A 23,417-nucleotide genomic window follows, 5' to 3' on the forward strand; every position below is an offset into this window, starting at 1 on the left:
AAGTCCCTATATATCTTTCGATTTGCACGAAATTTGGCACAGCGTAAGGAATGATGTGTGTTAAGTTTCCTGAAATCGGTTCAGATTTAGATATAGCTTCTATAACTGACCAAATGAAAAATTTAGTATCGGTTGTAGAATGACATGTTTCATTTTACAGGTCCTTTAAAATTCGACGTCTGTTAGGATTCATCCATAGTGGTGAAAGATATCATATAGTCGGCCCCGTCCGACTTTATTGCATTCCTTACTGGATTCAAGTTAGTAAAGTGAAAAAAAATTGTGTATGTATGTGTGTTCGTTATATTTTTTATTGAATTAATTTTTTGAAAACATATTTAAACATTTGATTTCCACGACATTGGAACTGCATCACTTCACTTGCCACCACCGCCGCCGCCTCCGCCACCACCACCACCTGGCAATGGTCTGGGTTCAGGATGAGGATTTGGATTGGGATTAGCTGTAAAAAAAATGAAATAGAAATTTTTTTATTAATTCGAAATATTATCATGGATAGGAAAGTTTTTTTTTTCAACTCACCCATGGCCAATGACAGCAAGGCTAAGGCAACTGCAAATAGAGCGTAGATTTTCATGTTGACAAATGATGCCACTATCAGCTTATGCCAAGGTATTTATACAATATTTGAAAATAAATATTGAAATCACTGTTTATACAATTTACTATTGAGGGGCACTCACGTGTCAATAGCTAGGGAATCCCTTTGTTTCTAAGAAATCGTTGCAGGTTTTTATGTCGCAGTTAATAAACAATAAATGTTTTTTTTTTTTGTAATTTGAATAATTTTATTCGATATTCAATAATAATAAATTAAAACATAAAATCACGACTAGATGGAGGAATATAATTTTTTAAATAGCTGGAATAGTTGAATATGAATAGATAATTTTTTAAAAAACATTTAGACCAAGGCGTGGATTTATTAAAAAATATTTTTTGAAGCCACGACAAGGCGTGGATTTATTAAAAAAATATTTTTTGAAGCCCCGACAAGGCGTGGATTTATTAAAAAAATATTTTTTTAAGCCACGACAAGGCGTGGCTGGTGGCGTTGAAGATGATTGATACCAAACAACGGCTCTGATTGGCTTTAACATGGCGAAGTCCAGTCTTATCTTGGTCCCTCTTTCATCTCAATTGTGGACACTGACCTCCCCGTGGTGCCACCTGGGGTAGATATTTTCATCACCCGATGAAATAGTGAGCTAATATGTGCTGCGAGTTCACCCATAAGAACTATAAAAATGGGTTGAGGTGTCGGGTTAGTTGCCCACACTCGGAAAACCCCTCCTACTATGAAAAATCGAAAAAAAAGAAAACCAAACCCACCTAATGTTGACGATCCCCGCAAATGTATAAAGGACCACGATCTGCGAATCTGCACTTGGAATGTGCGCACGTTGTACAAAGCCGATATTATTGCCTTACAGGAAATGCGATGGAAAGGGACTGGCGTAAGTAAATCAGATGATTACGCCCTGTATTATGGCTGCCATGATACGAGACATGAATTTGGCTGCGGATTTATGGCTATCAGGAGAATAAAAGACCTCGTCTCCAGATTCACTCCAGTGGATGAGCGAATTGCTATAATCCGTGTAAAACGAAGTTCTTCTACATCAGTCTCATTTGCGCCCATGCTCCGGCCGAATGTAAAGATGAACAGACCAAAGATATATTTTACGAGCACCTAGAAACAGCATATGATCGTTGCCCTGGCTATGACATTAAAATTCTGCTAGGAGATTTTACTGCAAAAATCGGAAGGGAAATATATATTTGGCTCCATCGTCGGAAAATTCAGGTTCCATGAAGTAACATCCGACAACGGCATGAGGCTGATTGACTTCGCGGCAGCAAAAAACATAGTAGTTAGCAGCACCAGATTCAAGCATCTCGATATACACAAGGTCACTTGGATTTCTCCCGATCGAACAACGAGAAATGAAATGGATCATGTTGTGATAGACGGAAAGCATTAATCCAGTGTTTTAGACCGATCGATCGATCCGAGGAGCGAATATCGATTCGGACAATTACCTTGTGGCAGCCAAGGTATGCACCCGTGTTAATGTAGCAGCAAAGGTGCGATCTAATGTAAGACGGAAATTTGACGTCGAAAAGCTGCAAACGCAACAGGTAGCCGAGGCCTACTTCGCTCAACTTACCCAACTGCTTGACGAAAGCACCCCTTGTGTCGATAATAATATAGAAGCACAGTGGCAAAGAATTGCCCACTCCCTACAAACTGCAGCAAAAGCAACACTTGGATACCAAAGACCACCATCAAGAAATCCGTGGTACGATCAGGAGTGTCGTAATGCTACTTATGCGAAAAACGCAGCGTATAGGGCAACCCTGCCGACAGTAGCAACACGTACTGCGATGGAGAACTATCGGGAGAAAAGGAGAGAAAAGAAACGTATTTTTCGAAAAAAAAGAGGAAAAAACAAGAAAAACGTGAGCGTGAGCAAATCGAGATGTACATGAGTCAGAATGAAGTCCGAAAATTCTACCAACGGGTAAAACACCAAACCGAAGACTTTGGTGCAGGCACATCCTCCTGTAGAGATGAAGAGGGAAACCTGCTGACAGATACAGACAGCGTGCTGAGGATCTGGAAAGAGCATTTTGAAAAACTTCTGGTATCATGTAGTGGCGGTGCAGAGGATACCCCAGAACCAATAATAGATGACGGTATAGAGTGTATACCACCTAGCCAAGATGAAGTCAAAATAGCAATCAATCGGCTGAAGCATAATAAAGCAGCATGTGCCAATGGGTTACAAGCCGAACTATTCAAGACTGGTGGTCAGATGCTGGTAAGGAGCATGCACCAGCTGATTAGTACAATTTGGCTAGAAGACTGCATGCCCAATGATTGGAACCTCAGCATCCTGTGTTCCGTGCACCAAAAAGGAGACAAGACGATGTGTGCCAACTATAGAGGAATAAGTCTCCTTCCCATCGCATAAAAAATGCCATCCAGCGTACTGTGTGAACGACTGAAGCCCAGGGTCAATGACATTATTGGACCATACCGGCTAATGTGACTCCAGACCTGGCAAATCCATCATTGACCCGATTTTCACTCTGCGCTAAATCCAGGAAAAGACCCACGTAAAACACATCGACACATATCACCTATTCGTCGATTATAAGACCGCATTCGACAGCCCTATCCGTTCGGAGGTGTATAAAGCCATGTCTGCGTTTTGCATTCCTGCAAAATTTATACGACTATGCAGGATAACTTTAACTGGCAAAGGATCAGCAGTTAAAGTCGGAAAGGACAACTCGGAGCCCTTTAATACCGAACGAGGATTCAGACAAAGTGACAGTTTGTCGTGTTTGTCGGTCATACGAGAGGCAAAGGTGAACAGAAATGGCACTCTGTACACCAAACAACACATGTTACTCGCCTACGCCGATGACATCGACATAATGGGTCGAACACTGAGAGCGGTAACAGCCACCTTCGAACAAATCGAGAAGGAGTCTGCCAAAGTGAGAAGACCAAGCTGATGGTATCAACGCGCAAGACGTCCAGTAGACACTGACGGAAGGGGCCTCTCGGAGCCCTTTAATGCCGAACGAGGATTCAGACAAGGTGACAGTTTGTCGTGTGACATTTTTATCATCGAACATTGAGAGCGGTAACAGCCACCTTTGAACAACTCGAGAAGGAGTCTGCCAAAGTGAGAAGACCAAGCTTATGGTATCAACGCGCAAGACGTCCAGTAGACTCGGACCAACTGTGGAACTTGAGAACTACAGCTTTGAGGTAGTCAAAGATTTTATGTATCTTGGTACCGCCATAAACAAAACGAATGACATCAGTTTTGAAATTCGGAGAAGGATAGTGTTGGCCAACAGATGCTACTATGGTCTGAGTAAGCAGTTTAAGGCCACATCCTGCCAGACCAAACTCACACTTTATAAGGCGCTGACACTACCCGTGCTGCAATATGCATCTGAAGCATGGGTACTTACGCAAGCAGATGAGGCAGCTCTTGGAGTGTTTGAGAGAAAAATTCTCCGAAAGATCTATGGGCCGATCTGCGTTGACGGTGAATATCGCCGTCGAATGAACCATGAGCTGTACCCAGCTATTCTCGGACATCGACATTGTTAGGCGTATTGAGCTGCAGCGACTACATTGGCTAGGTCATGTTGTGAGAATGGACGAAAATGCCCCAGCCCAGAAGGCATATAAAAGCGAACCAGCTGGATGGTTCACGCAGAAGGGCAAGGCCACGAATAAGATGGAAAGATCAAGTGGAAGACAGCATTGCCGAATATGCCGTCTTTCATATTTGGAAAAAAACTGCGCAAAAGACCGACGCGCCTGGAAATCTTTTTTAAGCTCGGCTTATGGAACGAAAGTTCTGTCACAAGCCAAGTAAGTAAGTAGGCCAAGGCGTGGCTTTATTAAAAATTATTTTTTGAAGCCACGACAAGGCGTGGTCTTATTAAAAAATATTTATTTTTTTTTAATTAAATTTTGTTCAGTAAATGCCACCTAGATACTAGATTTGTAATAAATCAGTTGTTTGTTGTAACTGTTTGCTTAGCAAAAAAGTTTCCCCTAGTTATCGGCTCAAAGTAATAAAAAAAAAACAATTAAAACAACAAACATAACAAATATTAACTGCGCCGTATAAAAAGAAGCCCTCTTGAATGATGGATGGAAAATTGTTTGACACTCAGTTCGAATTGAGTGGTGATAATAATGAGAACGTTATTTGTAATCGGCCTGCTGGTTGTCAGCTGTTGTTTGGTGTTGTGTAGGGCGCAGTATGGTGGTGGCGGTGGTGGACGTTTAGGTGGAGGAGGAGGTGGTGGTCGTTTAGGTGGAGGAGGAGGAGGTGGTGGTAGCAGTCCCTATGGTGGAGGTGGTGGTGGCCCCTATGGTGGAGGTGGTGGCGGTCCTTATGGTGGCGGCGGTGGTGGTCGCTTTGGTGGTGGAGGAGGCGGTGGAGGAGGCGGTGGAGGTTATGGCCGTTAATCGAGTTAAAATTTTTAATTAAACAAACAATAAAAGTGGAATAATTGAAAAAAAAAAAAACTTTTTATTAATAAAGAATTTCGATAACTTACTGGAAAAAATATTATTGGAACGATATACCGAAGAAAAGTAAGGGACTCGGACGTGGTGTATAATCGAAATACTAAAGATTTTTTTGATGGCAAAATTATTTTTTGCAAGGAATCCAGATTAGTAGGTTCATCCTTTCACTTTTGGTTGACATAAACCATTTCTGATTTATGATTTCTTTTGGATGGTAAAAATATCCTTTCAAGGCCATTATATTTACTGAGGTAAGTACTGAGGTAGTAAAGTTGCACCCACCCCAATTTTTTTTTTATTTTTGAAATTTCATTCAAATATATTTGAAAATCAATTTCAAACCCGACCCATTTACATTTTTATTAGAATAATTTTTTTTTTAAACTTGTTTTCAATCATTTTTGTAAAAAAAATTTTATTAATTTAATACAATTAAATATATTTTATATATTCAATTTTATTCGGACAACGACATCAGGTTTCAAAATATGATTTAGAAACAGGTATGTGATTAAAAAAACTGTATAGCTGCACGTGTGTTCTGAAAATTCAAGGACAACAAGATGAAAGTCTTTCGAAATTAAATTGAAAGGACAATGGCCTTTGGAATAAAAAATGGATGTGTCTTAAGTCTTTTGTATTAAATTCAATTAGACAATTTTTTGTAGATTTTTCGAAATTTTTTATTTTTCAACAAAAAACCATTCACAGGGTTCCGTTCCGTCGGTAGTAGTGCGTAGATTTCTAATACACATTTTTTCAAAGCAAGGATTTTTTCACAAAAAAAAAAAAAAAAAAAAAATAAATAAATAAAATAAAAAATAAATAAAAATGGCCTCCTAAGTCTGTTTTTATTAAAAAATATTTTCCAATATTTTTTCCAAATATGTTTCCAATATTATCCTAGGTCTAGTTTTTTTTAGAAAAATGTTTCAAATAATATTTTTTCCATAGAAGTCCGTGGCGTAGTTATAAAAATAATTCGTCCTTAGTAGACCAAGGCATGGATTTTTAAAGATTTTTTTTTTAATTTCTGTAAGGAGTATATGTTTAACAGAAGTTTAAAAATAAAAAATCTTTAAAAATATTTTTTAAAGAATATTTTTTTCGAGCTATTACAAGGCAGGTATTTTTTAAATAATGTTTTTACAAGCTACCACAAGACGTAGATATTTGTAATATTTTTTTTCAAGACCTGGATTTTTAAAAAAAAATTTTCAGGTCCTACATTTAAAAAAAAAATCTCAGGGCCTAGATTTTTTAATATTTTTTCCAGGGCCTGGATTTTAGCAGCTGCCACAAGCTGGGGATTTGTATACCCTTCACCACACTATGGTACAGGGTATTATGTCTTAGTGCATATGTTTGTAACAGGCATGTTTTCTTTTGATAATATGCATAGAACCTCTTTCTAAATCGATTTATGCATGTCCGTCCGTCTGTTGGTGTTAAATTGTAAACAAAGTACAGGTCGCATTTATGATCCAAATTGGATGAAATTTGGTATACGTCACTTGTTCGGCCCAAGGACGAACCCTATTGAAATTGGAAAAAGTCGGTTCAGATTTAGATATAGTTCCGATATATATTTTCGTCCGATTTTATGTAAAAAGGGCGTACTAAAGTCCCTATATATCTTTCGATTTGCACGAAATTTTGCATAGCGTACTGAATTAAGAGTGGAATGAAGTGAGTTAAGTTTCGTGAAAATCGGTTCAGATTTAGATATAGCTCTCATATATATTTTCGTTCGATTTAATGTAAATGGTGCACCAAAGACCCTATATATTCTACGATTTGCACGAAATTTGGCATAGAGTACTGAATTGAGTCTAGAATGACGTGTGCTAGGTTTCGTGAAAATCGGGTCAGATTTAGGTATAGATCCCATATATATTTTCGCCCGATATAAGGTAAATGGTATCTTTCGATTTGCACGAAATTTGGCATAGCATACTGAATTGAGTATAAAATGATGTGTGTTAAGTTTCGTGAAAATCGGTTCAGATTTAGATATAGCTCCCATATATATTCGTCCGATTTGATCTAAATGGTGCACCAAAGTCTTTATATAACTTTCGATTTGCACGAAATTTGGCACAGAGTGATGAATCAAATCTATAATGATGTGTGCTAAGATTCGTGGAAATCGGTTCAGATTTACATACAGGTCCCAAATATATTTTCGTCCAAAGACTTTATATAGCTTTCGATTTGCATGAAATTTGGCTTATCGTAATGAATTAAGTGTAGAGTGACGTGTTTAGTTTCGTGAAAATCGGTTCAGATTTAGATATTGCTTCCATATACTTTCGCCTGATTTAATTTTAATTTGACATAGCGTACTGAATTGAGTCTAGAATGATGTGTGTAAAGTTTCCTGAAAATTGTCGATTTTAAGACCGATTGTGTCGTCCGATTTTAAGTAGGACTCAAGGACCCAAAATATGTCCATAAGGATAAAACGTGCATATATTAGTATAACCTAACCTGTGAAAAGTTTCGTTGAAATCCATTCATATTTGGCTATAGAATAGAATAATGTAATTGATTGTAGAAGTACAGATGTAGCCCTATATATTTCCGACCGACTTCGTGTTAATTGGGCTCGATTTACATAATTGTGTCCCATTGTAACAAACGAATGACATGTGTATGGATTGAAAAATGAAAAATAAATCATATTTTGTGACAACTACCACAAGGCCTGGATTTTTTAAATATTTTTTCATGGCCTAATATTTTTGGCATCTACCACAGACGTGGATTTTCCAAAGAATATTTTTTAAGCTACATCAAAGCGTTGATTTTTCATATAATTTTTTCAGAGCCTAGATTTTTTAAACAATATTTTTTGGCAAAGGTTAGATTTTTTACATATTTTTTTTGCAGCTACCCCAGGGCGTAGATATTTTAAAGGTCGTACCTAAATTCATGCGTATGCGTACGATTTTATTCACCTCAAAAGTTAAATACATGTATTTTAATGAATGTTACGCATTGCGTATAAAAATATAAAGTTGAAAATTTTCAACATTGACAATGCGTATTTTGGAATTTTTTGTTTTTTGAAAAAAGAATTTCAGTCATTGAATAATTTGTTTTTCTATACATGTAAACATTTTTTGATCAATTAAAAAAATATTGTCATCCATTTTCGCCGTTTTCAATTGGCACAGATACAAATAGTAGTCTTGGGTAGTACGGACGTCTAACAAACCCTATAAAGGTGAGAAGGTGAGTATTTTTGTACGGAGCGCAATAAATTAGGTACGAACCTAAAAGAATATTTTTTCAAGCCACCATAAAGTGAAGATTTTTAAAAATAATATTTTTAAAATAATATTCGACTATGAATGCTTTGAATAATATACTCTACTAAAAATATTAGGAACTCAACATAATCCGCATATTGCAAACAAATATCTCTTGATATTCATATTTTTCAATAGAAAATATATAAAAGATATTTTGTGTTAATAATCCGCAAACTAGGAGCTATTAGCTTAATTTCAAAAATTTTTAAACTTCTATGGCAAAGTTATAACCATTTGAAATAAAAATTATTTTTAAATAGAACAAATGTGCGTATGACCGTGAACAACACTTATACGCATCAGAAGTCTACTGCTTAAAGATACTTTTTAACTACTTCGGTAGACTACTTGAATAATTGTTTCCTTAATGAATCCTCGACTATTGCCATTTGGAATAATTTTCTCAAGCCAAAATATCCTTAACTCAATATTTTCCTCATATTGCAAATAAATAATGTCTCTTGAATTTAAAATTTTCTCATAATAACCTGCTGATATTTTCTACTTCCAAACCCCTAAAACTAGAAGCCTTTAGCTTCCTTATTCTTTTTATTTCATTAAAATATGTCGATTTTTAGCAAAGCTATAGCGATTTGAAATAAAAACTCTAAAAATGAATTAGTGATAGGACAATACTGCGTATAAGTATTGCCACTACTTATACGCATCAGCAGCCTAGTGATCACATGTAGTTTTTAACCAATATTTGTCGACTACTTGGAGACATTTTTCTTTAACATATCCTCGATTAAGGATGTCTGAAATAATATTCTATAATTAAAATATTCTCAACTAAACATTTCCCCCACATTATCAAAAAAATGTCTCCTGATTCTAAGATTTTCTCCTAACAACCTATTGACAAGATCTTCTACAACCAAAATCCTAAAGGCAGAAAACATTAGCTTCATAATTCTTCTTATTTCAATACGACTATTTATAGCAAAATTGTAGCTATTTGAAGTATAATCCCTAAAAATAATTATTGGTAGGACAATATTGCGTATGACGTTGACAATACTTATACGCATCAGAAGTCTACTGATCACAGATAATTTGTTTAACTACATTTGTAGATTACATACATGAAAAATGTTATACGTTGATACGTTTTTAACTTCGTCTGTAGATTACTCGAAAAATAGTATTCCTTAACAAACCCTGAACTAAGGATGTTTGGAATAATATTATTCTAGTAATAATAATATTCTAGTTAAAATATTCATAACTAAATATTTTCCTCATATTGTAAAACAAAAAATCTCTTCTTTTTAAGATATACTCATAATGACCTATTGGCAATATCATCTGGAACGCAAATTCTAAAATTAGAAACCTTTTGATTCATTAATATTTTTATTTTACTTTTAAACGACTATTTATAGCAAATTTGTGGAGTTTTGAAATAACATCTCTGGCAGGACATCAGTGCGTATAAGTGTTGACACTACTTATACGCATAAAAGTCCTGCTGACCGCAGAACAATGTATTGATTTTCCTTTAAAGATTTGTTTTAGCACTTTTTTACATTATTTCTAATTTTTAAACGATATTTTTTAAAGCTACCACAAGTCTTCCCTTTTTTAATATTGTATTTTTTTAATAATCTTTTTTTATTTCTTTGGAATTTTTTAGAGAAATATATTTTTATGAATTTAAAAAAATAAAACTCTTATTAATGCTTTAACTATTTTTTATTGAATATTTTTATTTTATAAACGGAGGACATTTCAAATATCCGCATCCCTGGTCATGGCAAATTACTTGCCACCACCGCCGCCTCCTCCTCCTCCGCCACCACCATAGAAACCACCACCTCCGCCGCCGCCTCCACCGCCACCAGGCAATGGTTTTGGTTCAGGATGAGGATTTGGATTAGGATTGGCTAAAAAATTAAAAAAAATTGTATTTTTCATTAATTTGAGGAACCTCATCTCCAAACAATTTTTCTTAATTTTATTTCCGGACCCTTATCTCCAACTTACCCATGGCCATAGCCAACAAGGCCAAAACAAATGCAAATAAAGCGTAGAATTTCATTGCGACAAATGATGATCTTATCTGCAATAGCACAGAGTATTTATACAAAAAATAAATAAAAGAAAATGCAAACTAATATGGATATTATATTGAAACAACTACTGGTTTATTTTGTAACCCACCTGTTAGCGCTAAAGAAGAAAATTCCCCCTTTTCTTGATAAAAATAAAGAAATAAATATCAATTCAATTTTATGTCGCATTTAATTAAACAATTGGATATCTAGAATTAATTGCGATTGAATAAATCGCTGAGATATTATGCTTCAATTGAAATGTGCAAATTGATTGAAAGGGTATAGTACCTTATTCTGCTAAAACAATGCTAATGGGAAATAGTTAATTGTTATCGGTATCGAAATGATGAAATAACATAGGAAGTATTATGCGGAAAAGTTGTCTTTAATAAATCCACTTTTGAGAGCTACATGGAAGTCAATGCCTTGAGGACTATTTGGAAAAAATATTCCTTAACTAGCATATGCCCGCAATTTCGTTAGCGAATGTAGGAAATACTTAAACATGTATTAACATATTATGTTATTTTCACAGAAAACTGCATATGTCAGAAAAAAAACAATCCACACATAAATATCGACCATAAATTAATTTTGAGTACCATTTAGTACCAAATTTCATGAATCGAGCTCAGAAGGTTCACCCAAATACAAATTTTACCAAATTTAGTTCCACATTATTTCCACAAGTACTCTTCTCAACCATCCAACAAAGCTTCCTGCTACCCCGGTCCTACACCCCCACAATGATTCTAAATTCAAATTTCAGGATTCCAACGCTATTGGTTAACCCACAATTCAAATTGTACCAAATTTAGTGCACAGTAGTACGAATTTCCAAAACTTGCTACTTAACCCAAAACCTACACCGCGACAATGCTCCTAAATCTAAGTTTCAGGATTCCAACTCTATCGGTTCACCCGCAATTCAAATTACACCAAATTTAGTACACACAATTTCCAAAACCTCCTACATAACTCAAACCCGACAGTGATTCGAAATCAAAGTTTCAGGATTCCAACTCCATAGGTTCGCAATCCAAATTGTACCAAATTTAGTACATAGTTGTACCAATTTCCAAAACTTCTTACATACCCCAATCCTACACCTCCACAGTCATCCTAAATCCAAGTTTCAGGATTCCAACTCTATCGGTTCATCCACAATTCAAATTGTACCAAATTTAGTACACAGTAGTACGAATTTCCAAAACTTGCTACTTAACTCAAATCTACACCCCGACAAATGCTCCTAAACTCAAGTTTCAGGATTCCAACTCCATAGGTTCACAATTCAAATTGTAAACTTCTTACATACCCCAATCCTACATCCCTACAGTCATCCTAAATCCAAGTTTCAGGATTCCAGCATTATCGGTTGACCCACAATTCAAATTGTACCGAATTTAGTACACAGTAGTACGAATTTCCAAAACTTCCAACATACCCCAATCCTACACCCTCACAGTGATTCTAAATTCAAGTTTCAGGATTCCAACACACAATTCAAATTGAACCAAATTTAGTATACAGTAGCACGAATTTCCAAAACTTCCTACATACCCCAATCCTACACCCTCACAGTGATCCTAAATTCAAGTTTCAGGATTCCAACTCTATCGGTTCATCCACAATTCAAATTGTACCAAATTTAGTACACAGTAGTAATTAATTCCAAAACCTCCTTCCAACCCCAAATCTACACTCCCACAGTCATCCTAAATCCTATTAGTGCACCCGCAACTCAAATTGTACCAAATATAGTACATAGTTCCACCAATTTCCAAAACTTCTTACTTACCCCAATCCTACACCCCCACAGTCATCCTAAATCCAAGTTTCAGGATTCCAACACTATCGGTTCACCCACAATTCAAATTGTACCGAATTTAGTACACAGTAGTACGAATTTCCAAAAAATTCCTACATACCTCAATCTTACACCCTTAAAGTGATCCTAAATCCAAGCTTAAGAATTCTAACTCTATGGGTTCACCCACAATTCATATTGTACCAAATTTAGTACACAGTAGTACTTAATTCCAAAACCTCCTTCCTACCCTAAACCTACACCCCTAAGTTTCAGAATTCCAACACTGTCGGTTCACCTACAGTTTAAATTGTACCAAATTTAATACACAGTAGTACCAATTTCCAAAACTTCCTACATACCCCAATCCTACACCTCAACAGTGATCCTGACTTAAAATTTCATGATTCTAGCTCTATTGGTTCACCTAAAATTCAAATTGTACCAAATTTAGTACCACTTAGTACCAATAAGTATTAATTCCTTTTAACTGAATCCTGGCCCAAATCCTACACCCCTACAATGATCCTGACTCGAAATTTCATTGTTCCTGCTCTATAGGTTCACCCATATAGTACGACTTAGTACTTTTCGTACACATAAGTAAGAAATTTCCAAAACTACGTACATATCCCAATCCTACACTCCCACGTTAATAGTAATTTCAGAATTCCAGCACGATTTGTATCTTCAATTCAATTTGTACCAAATATAGTACCAGATAGATCTTTACGTACACGTAAGTACACATTTTCAAAACAATTTTCTTAAATAGACTGTACATCTCAATTCTAGTTCGCATTCCAGATTTCAAGTTTTTAGGGCTATCCATTCACATGCTACAGAATTGTACCAAATTTAGTACATTTTCGTACTTTTCGGATAGTTATAGTTCGAATTTCTAAAAACCCTTTGTTACATCTATCCTACCCTTTGGTACATCTATTCAGAGTTCTAGCTCTACCGGTTCGGCAAATACAAATGGTATTATATTTAGTACTTTTCGTACCGTTCTAGTACGTATTTCCAAAAATCCAGCCGTATCTGTAACCTTTGGACCATGAGTGACCCTAACCTAAAATTTCAAGATTCTAGCTTCAGCCGTTTCGTCTGGGCGCTGATGAATCGTTAAATCAGCCGGTCAATCACTTTACTCTTTTATTAGGGCTGCTAGGAAAAATATTCTTTAATAAATCCACGCCTTAGGGTTCCTTGAAAAAATATTCTTTAATAAATCCACGCCTTAGGGCAGGTTGAAAAAATATTCTTTAATAAATCCACGCCTTAGGGCAGGTTGAAAAAATATTCTTTAATAAATCCACGCCTTAGGGTTCCTTGAAAAAATATTCTTTAATAAATCCACGCCTTAGGGCAGGTTGAAAAAATATTCTTTAATAAATCCACGCCTTAGGGCAGGTTGAAAAAATATTCTTTAATAAATCCACGCCTTAGGGCAGGTTGAAAAAATATTCTTTAATAAATCCACGCCTTAGGGCAGGTTGAAAAAATATTCTTTAATAAATCCACGCCTTAGGGCAGGTTGAAAAAATATTCTTTAATAAATCCACGCCTTAGGGCAGGTTGAAAAAATATTCTTTAATAAATCCACGCCTTAGGGCAGGTTGAAAAAATATTCTTTAATAAATCCACGCCTTAGGGCAGGTTGAAAAAATATTCTTTAATAAATCCACGCCTTAGGGCAGGTTGAAAAAATATTCTTTAATAAATCCACGCCTTAGGGCAGGTTGAAAAAATATTCTTTAATAAATCCACGCCTTAGGGCAGGTTGAAAAAATATTCTTTAATAAATCCACGCCTTAGGGCTGCTTGGCAATATATTCCTTATAGAATTCTCGACTATAGAAAAAATTATTTTTTAGAACATTCCCGATTAGGCATGCTTGCAATAATATTCTTTGCCCACATTTGGCAATTTTTTTTACATTAAGAGGGCGTCATATTAATTGATCGAATTTTCAATATTCTAAAAGTAAAACATTTAGATTTATAAGACTTTTTATTTCACTTAAATACGACCATTTGTGGCAAAGATATAATCATTGGAAACCCCCTATAAAAAGTTAATAGTGTGTAGGACAACACTGCGTATGAGCGTTGACACTACTTATACGTATAATAGTCCTGCTGTCATAATTCTATAACTTTGGAAAAATATTCTTAAAAAATCCACGCCTTGTTTATGCCTCCAAAAATATTATTTAAAATCCAGTGAGCGGAGCAGTATAGTCGGACGGGGCCGACCATTTGATACCCTACACAACTACCACGAAAATGAAACTTTCTGTGGTTCTATATACTGAGCCTGGGCAATATTTCGAGATATTTACACCCTTTTTACCGATTATTGATCAACAACTTCACTTTTTAACCCTGGCATATTTTCCAATTTTTTTCTTGAAGTGAATTTTTAAACCGTAAATCGGAAGATCATTTCAAAGCTATCAGCGCGACATTTCCGTCCTCTAATGGAGTAATAGTAATACTATGCACATAGTCACCTTTACCTAATTACGTATAACTACCACATCAGAGTACATGCAGCCATAAATTTGGTATCAATTTGAGGGTCAATAACTCCTCTTGGATACACAATCAACTTCTCGGGTCTTTGTCCTTCAGGAGTAAATACAAATTTTTTCAGTTTTCAGACAAAAGTCAGGGTCCATTTGACCCGCTAAATATTGACCGATCTTTATTTAAACAGGCATGCGTATTCTGTGGCCCGAGCCCCTTCTCCATGTCAAAAACAGTAAGGAAAGCAGTAAAGTCGGACGGGACCGACTATATGATACCGTTCACCACTTTGGGTGTATTCAACAGATGAATCCTAACAGGTGTCGCTTTTTTAAAAGACCAGTAAAATGAAATTGGATCCATAAACATGTCATTCTGCATCCTATACTAAATTTTGCATTTCATGAAACTTAACCTAATTCATTACGCCGTGCCAAATTTTCGTGCAAATCGAAAGATATATATGGACTTTAGTGCACCATTTACCTTAAATCGGACGAAAATTTATATGGGAGCTATATCTAAATCTGAACCGATTTTCAGGAAACTTAACACACATCATTGTAGGCCTAATTCATTACGCTGTGCCAAATTTCGTGCAAATCGAACGATATATAGGGTCTTCGATGAACCATTTACATTAAATCGGACGAAAATATGTATGGGAGCTATATCTAAATCTGAACCGATTTTCAGGAAACTTAACACACATGATCCACGACCTAGTTCATTACGCTGTGCCAAATTTCGTGCAAATCGAAAGATATATAGGGACTTCGATGCATCATTTACATTAAATCGGACGAAAATATATATGGGACCTATATCTAAATCGGAACCGATTTTCAGGAAACTTAACACACATCATTCTAGACCTAATTCATTACGCTATACCAAATTTCGTGCAAATCGAGAGGTATATAGGGACTTTAGTGCACAATTTACCATAAATCGGACGAAAATATATATGGGACCTATATCTAAATCTGAACCGATTTTTCCCAATTTCAATAGGGTTTGTCCTTGGGCCAAATAAGTGACCTATGCCAAGTTTCATCCAAATCGAATCATAAATGCGACCTGTGCTTTGTTCACAAAAATACATGGACAGACGGACATGCGTAAATCGACTCAGAAAATGATTCTATGACTTTCTCAAAAGGAACCAAGTGTCTATGTCGTTTCCTTTTGCCTGTTACAAACATATGCACAAAGACATAATACCCTGTACCACAGTGTGGTGAAGGGTATAAAAATTCGCGATGTTCGGGCCATAATTGCGGCCTCTGGAGTGACCAGAAAATCAGACAAAAATAAAGTTTTTGGTCCATTTGATCCACTAAATATTTATCGATCTTTACCAAAAACAATAGGTGTCTTCATTGCCCGGAACCCATCCTACATGCACAATTTCGTGAATATTGGTCCATAACTGTGGCCTGTATCGTGTTTACAAATTATAATGGACAGACGGACAGTCGGACGGACACACATGTTTAGATCGACTTAGCTAGTCGAGATATGACGATCGGTATACTTGAAGGTAGATCTGCGACCAATATTTCGCGGCGTTACAAACTCTTGGAGCTGCACAAAGCTATAATACCCTGACAACATAGTTATGTAGGGTATAAAAATCCACGCCTTGGCTACTTGACAAAAAAATTTTTTTAATAAATCCACGCCTTGGCTACTTGAAAAAAATATTTAATAATATTAATATTTATTTTTAATAAATCCACGTCTTGGAAAATTTTAAAAAAAAATATTTTTTAATAAATCCACGCCTTGGAAAATTTTCAAAAAAATATTTTTTAATAAATCCACGCCTTGGAAAATTTTTAAAAAAATATTTTTTAATAAATCCACGCCTTGGAAAATTTTTAAAAAAATATTTTTTAATAAATCCACGCCTTGGAAATTTTAAAAAATAAATATTTTTTAAAAAATATTTTTTTTTAAATTTTCCATGGCGTGGATTTATTAAAAAATATTTTTTAAAAAATATTTTTTAAAAAATATTTTTTTTTAAATTTTCCATGGCGTGGATTTATTAAAAAATATTTTTTAATAAAACCACGCCTTGGAAACATTTTAAAAAAATATTTTTTAATAAATTCACGACTTAGAAAAATTTAAAAAAATATTTTTTAATAAATCCACGCCTTGGAAAAATTTAAAAAAAATATTTTTTAATAAATCCACGCCTTGTCGTGGTTTAAAAAAATATTTTTTAATAAATCCACGCCATGGAAAATTTAAAAAAAAAAATATTTTTTAAAAAATATTTATTTTTTAAAATTTCCAAGGCGTGGATTTATTAAAAAATATTTTTTTAAAAATTTTCCAAGGCGTGGATTTATTAAAAAATATTTTTTTAAAAATTTTCCAAGGCGTGGATTTATTAAAAAATATTTTTTTGAAAATTTTCCAAGGCGTGGATTTATTAAAAAATATTTTTTTTTTAAATTTTCCAAGACGTGGATTTATTAAAAATAAATATTAATATTAATAAATTTTTTTTGTCAAGTAGCCAAGGCGTGGATTTTTATACCCTACATAACTATGTTGTCAGGGTATTATAGCTTTGTGCAACTCCAAGAGTTTGTACCGCCGCGATATATTGGTCCTAGACCCACCTTTAAGTATACCGATCTTCATATCTCGACTAGCTAAGTCGATCTAAACATGTGTGTCCGTCCGACTGTCCGTCTGTCCATTATAATTTGTAAACACGATACAGGCCACAGTTATGGACCAATATTCACGAAATGTGCATGTAGGATGGGTTCCGGGCAATGAAGACACCTATTGTTTTTGGTAAAGATCGATAAATATTTAGTGGATCAAATGGACCAAAAACTTTATTTTTGTCTGATTTTCTGGTCACTCCAGAGGCCGCAATTATGGCCCGAACATCGCGAATTTTTATACCCTTCACCACACTGTGGTACAAAAGGAAACGACATAGACACTTGGTTCCTTTTGAGAAAGTCATAGAATCATTTTCTGAGTCGATTTACGCATGTCCGTCTGTCCATGTATTTTTGTGAACAAAGCACAGGTCGCATTTATGATTCGATTTGGATGAAACTTGGCATAGGTCACTTATTTGGCCCAAGGACAAACCCTATTGGAATTGGGAAAAATCGGTTCAGATTTAGATATAGCTCCCAAATATATTTTCGTCCGATTTAATGTAAATTGTGCACTAAAGTCCCTATATACCTCTCGATTTGCACGAAATTTGGTATAGCGTAATGAATTAGGTCTAGAATGATGTGTGTTAAGTTTCCTGAAAATCGGTTCCGATTTAGATATAGGTCCCATATATATTTTCGTCCGATTTAATGTAAATGATGCATCGAAGTCCCTATATATCTTTCGACTTGCACGAAATTTTACATAGAGTACTAAATTGAGTATAGAATTACGTGTGCCAAGTTTCGAGAAAATCGGTTCAGATTTACATATAGCTCCCATATATATTTTCGTCTGATTTAAGGTAAATGGTGCATCGAAGTCCCTATATATCTTTCGATTTGCACGAAATTTGGCACAGCGTAATGAACTAGGTCTTGGATCATGTGTGTTAAGTTTCCTGCAAATCGGTTCAGATTTAGATATCGCTCCCATACATATTTTCGTCCGATTTAATGTAAATGGTTCATCGAAGACCCTATATATCGTTCGATTTGCACGAAATTTGGCACAGCGTAATGAATTAGGCCTACAATGATGTGTGTTAAGTTTCATGAAAATCGGTTCACATTTAGATATAGCTACTATATATATTTTCGTTCGATTTAATGTAAATGGTGCAGCAAAGTCCCTATATATCTTTCGATTTGCACGAAATTTGACATAGAGAACTAAATTGAGTATAGAACTACGTGTGCCAAGTTTCGAGAAAATCGGTTCAGATTTAGATATAGCTCCCATATAAATTTTCGTCCGATTTAAGGTAAATGGTGCACTAAAGTCCCTATATATCTTTCGGTTTGCACGAAAATTTGGCACGGCGTAATGAATTAGGTCTAAAATGATGTGTGTTAAGTTTCATGAAATGCAAAATTTAGTATCGGATGCAGAATGACATGTTTATGGATCCAATTTCATTTTACTGGTCTTTTAAATAAGCGACACCTGTTAGGATTCATCTGTTGAATACACCCAAAGTGGTGAACGGTATCATATAGTCGGTCCCGTCCGACTTTACTACTTTCCTTACTGTGTTTGACATGGAGAAGGGGCTCGGGCCACAGAATAAGCATGCCTGTTTAAATAAAGATCGGTCAATATTTAGCGGGTCAAATGGACCCTGACTTTTGTCTGAAAACTGAAAAAATTTGTATTTACTCCTGAAGGACAAAGACCCGAGAAGTTGATTGTGTATCCAAGAGGAGTTATTGACCCTCAAATTGATACCAAATTTATGGCTGCATGTACTCTGATGCGGTAGTTATACGTAATTAGGTAAAGGTGACTATGTGCATAGTATTACTATTACTCCATTAGAGGACGGAAATGTCGCGCTGATAGCTTTGAAATGATCTTCCGATTTACGGTTTAAAAATTCACATCAAGAAAAAAATTGGAAAATATGCCAGGGTTAGAAAGTGAAGTTGTTGATCTATAATCTGTGAAAAGGGTGCAAATATCTCGAAATATTGCCCAGGCTCAGAATATAGAACCGCAGAAAGTTTGATGTTCGTGGTAGTTGTGTAGGGTATCAAATGGTCGGCCCCGTCCGACAATACTGCTCCGCTCACCTGTTTTTAAATAATATTTTTGGATGCATAAACAAGGCGTGGATTTTTTAAGAATATTTTTCCAAAGTTATAGAATTATCTATTATAGAATTATCTATCAAATCTATTATGCGTATAAGTAGTGTCAACGCTCATACGTTATTTTTTAATAAATCCACGCCTTGGAAAATTTTTAAAAAAATATTTTTTAATAAATCCACGCCTTGGAAAATTTTTAAAAAAATATTTTTTAATAAATCCACGGCTTGGAAAATTTTTAAAAAAATATTTTTTAATAAATCCACGCCTTGGAAAATTTTTAAAAAAATATTTTTTAATAAATCCACGCCTTGGAAATTTAAAAAAAAAATATTTTTTAATAAATATTTTTTAAAAAATATTTTTTTTTTAAATTTTCCATGGCGTGGATTTATTAAAAAATATTTTTTAATAAAACCACGCCTTGGAAACATTTTAAAAAAATATTTTTTAATAAATCCACGCCTTGGAAAAATTTAAAAAAAAATATTTTTTAATAAATCCACGCCTTAGAATAGGTTAAAAAAATATTTTTTAATAAATCCACGCCTTCGAATAGGTTAAAAAAATATTTTTTAATAAATCCACGCCTTCGAATAGGTTCAAAAAATATTTTTTAATAAATCCACGCCTTGGCTACTTGACAAAAAATATTTTTTTAATAAATCCACGCCTTGATTTTTAGGATACCAGTGCGTATGAGTGTTGACAGCACTTATACGCATCCCTGGCCTGCGTACTGGAAATTAATGCCTAATGTTTAGTTTACAGAAATTCCTGTAGGATTTTTTTTTTTAAAATTTTAAAACACTTCGAAAAAGTTTGTTTTTCATTATAAGTATATAAATTTATATTTTCTTAAATATTTTTCCTGAACCCTTTCCGTTGTTTTTTTTTTTTAATAAAAATATTAAAAATTTATATTTTTCCAAATATATTTTTTTATTTTTCTCTTTAACTAATCAAATATAAATTTATAAAGCTTTGTCAATAACTAGGAACTGAGCAGCCTGGCAAAGCATAAATTACTTGCCACCACCACCGCCTCCGCCGCCGCCACCACCTCCAAAGGAGCCACCACCACCGCCGCCGCCTCCACCGCCACCTGGCAAGGGTTTGGGATTGGGGTTGGGATTGCCTAAAGGGAAAATGAAAAGAATTATAATTTTAAATTTTTTTCTTTCCTTTCAGGATCTCTAAATCCTTCTACTCACCCATGGCCAAAGCCACCATAGCCAATACCAATGCAAATAGAGCGTAGAATTTCATTTTGTTGAATGATAGTTTTCTCAGCCCCACTTAACGCTTTTTATACAAAAATTATTTTCCCGTTAGCCTCACGGTTGAAGAGTATTTGATTTCAATATTCACGTGTTGGTTTGTTTTTCTAGTTCGGAATCACGTTCCAACTGTTTTTTTTTTTTTTTGCTAATGTTTTCATTTTCTTATCAAGTTTCTCTGTGGGGGAAATCCTCACATTCACAGATGTGTTTGACAAGAGTATTGACTGCTAGTGATGATTTATTGGCATTTTATTTTAATTTAATTATAAATAAATCGTTAATTTATTATTATAGTTTATAGAGATGTATGTCGTTTTGAATATTTGCCTGTAATCTTTGTTTACAAAATAAGAAGCAGAAAAAAATTGATGCGACATTTAATGACTTATTTACTATCTTGCAATAAAATTAAAAAGGTAATTCTAAGAATTGTTTTTGAACAAGTGGAAGGGTCATTAGTTTCGGAGGCAAGTTTAAAATGCGCATTAAATATTTTATGAAGATGAAGCAAAGTTTGAAATTGAGAAAATATACAGCTATTTAAAAATCTAACCAAGGAAGAAATTATTTACAGGATACCAGTGCGTATGAGTATTGACAGAACTTATACGCATCAAAGGCCTGCTGGAAAATAATACCTAATATTTCTTTTAAAACATATTATTTGGTAGAAAAAATCTTCTTTAATAAATCCACGCCTTAAGGCTGCTAGGAAAAATATTCTTTAATAAATCCACGCCTTAGCGTTGCTAGGAAAAATATTCTTTAATAAATCCACGCCTTAGGGCTGCCAGGAAAAATCTTCTTTAATAAATCCACGTCTTAGGGCTGCTAGGAAAAATATTCTTTAATAAATCGACGCTCTAAGGCTGCTTGGAAAAATCTTCTTTAATAAATCCACATACGGAAACAGACGATTAGTTTTATAAGTACGTCTAACAATGTCGATGTCCGAGAATAGCTGGTACAACTCATGGTTCATTCGACGGCGATATTCACCGTCAACGCAGATCGGCCCATAGATCTTTCGGAGAATTTTTTTCTGAAACACTCCAAGAGCTGCCTCATCTGCTTGCGTAAGTACCCATGCTTCAGATCCATATAATAACACGGGTAGTATCAGCGTCTTGTAGAGTATGAGTTTGGTCTGGCGAGAGGTGGCCTTGCTTTTGAGTTGTTTGCTCAGACCATAGTAGCATCGGTTGGCCATCACTATCCTTCTCCGAATTTCAAAACTGATGTCATTCGTTTTATTTATTGAGGTAGCAAGGTATATAAAATCTTTGACTACCTCGAAGCTGCAGTTCTCAAGTCCCACAGTTGGTCCGAGCCGTCTTGCGCGTTGATACCATCAGCTTAGTCTTCTCGCCGTTTGCTGCCAGACCCACTTTGACAGACTCCTTCTCAATTTGTTCAAAAGTTGCTGTTACCGCTCTCAATGTTCGACCCATAATGTCGATGTCATCTGCGTAGGCGAGTAACATGTGTTGTTTGGTGAACAGGGTGCCATTTCTGTTCACTTTTGCCTCTCGTATGACCTTTTCCAGCAGGATGTTAAAAAGGTAACACGGCAAACAATCATCATGACTGAATCCTCGTTCGACTTTAACTGCTGATCTTGTGGCAGTTAAAGTTATTCTGCATAGCCGAATTAATTTTGCAGGAAAGCCAAACGCAGACATGGCTTTATATGCCTCTGAACGGATAGGGCTGTCGAATGCGGCTTTATAGTCGACGAATAGGTTGAATGTGTCGATATGTTTTCCGTGGGTTTTTTCCAGGATTTGGCGCAGAGTGTAAATCTGGTCAATGGTGGATTTGCCAGGTCTGAAGCCGCATTGGTATGGTCAACTAATGTCATTGACCATTGGTTTCAGTCGTTCACACAGCTGCTGCTTTATTATTCCACGCCTTGAAAAACATATTATTTAAAAAATCCACGCCGTGAAAAAAATATTATTTAAAATATTATTAAAAAAGATCCAACCATTTCAAACATCACCCATAAATTAGGTTTCTATTGAACAGCCGGGCGTATGAGTGTCGACAACCCTCATACGCATCAAAAGCCTGCTGAATGGAAAATTGAAGATTATTTTGAATATAAAATATTTTTTTTTTTTTCAAAATATTTTCACTAGTCTTTCACAGTTTAACTTTATTTTTTAATAAATATTTATTTCTTCTTGCAATACATTTGTATTTCTTTATTACACCCTACACACCTATGTTGTGTTGGTATTATAGCTTTGTGCAGCCCAAAGAAATTGAAACGCGGTAAAATATTGGCCCTAGACCTACCTTTAAATATACCGATCGTCATATCTCGACTTCACGATATTTTGCATGTAGGATATGTCCTGGCCAAAGAAGACTCCTATTGTTTTTTTTTTTTTGTGCAGATTGGTTAATATTTAGGGTTTTTCTGGTCGCTCCAAAGGCGAACATCGCGAAAATTTTCATGTAGAAGGGTAGCGGGCCAAAGAAAAAGCATGCCTGTTTTGATAAAGATTTGTCAATATTTAGCGGG

The 23,417-nt window shown here is 35.1% G+C and overlaps 1 long non-coding RNA gene across 1 annotated transcript; it reads right to left on the minus strand.

The window, feature by feature from the left end:
- Positions 1-376: 376 nt before the first annotated feature.
- LOC133332326 (uncharacterized) lies at positions 377-10,508 on the minus strand. Its single transcript, XR_009754416.1, has 2 exons — positions 10,399-10,508; positions 377-463 (listed from the first exon to the last, which is right to left on the minus strand). It is a non-coding gene; the product is annotated as an uncharacterized LOC133332326 (long non-coding RNA).
- Between the last annotated feature and the right edge of the window lie 12,909 nt (positions 10,509-23,417).

The sequence above is a fragment of the Musca vetustissima genome, unplaced genomic scaffold (assembly GCF_032173495.1).
Source record: "Musca vetustissima isolate MV318-11 ecotype Yass unplaced genomic scaffold, APGP_CSIRO_Mvet_v1 utg17268, whole genome shotgun sequence".
Taxonomy (NCBI): Eukaryota; Metazoa; Arthropoda; class Insecta; order Diptera; family Muscidae; genus Musca; species Musca vetustissima.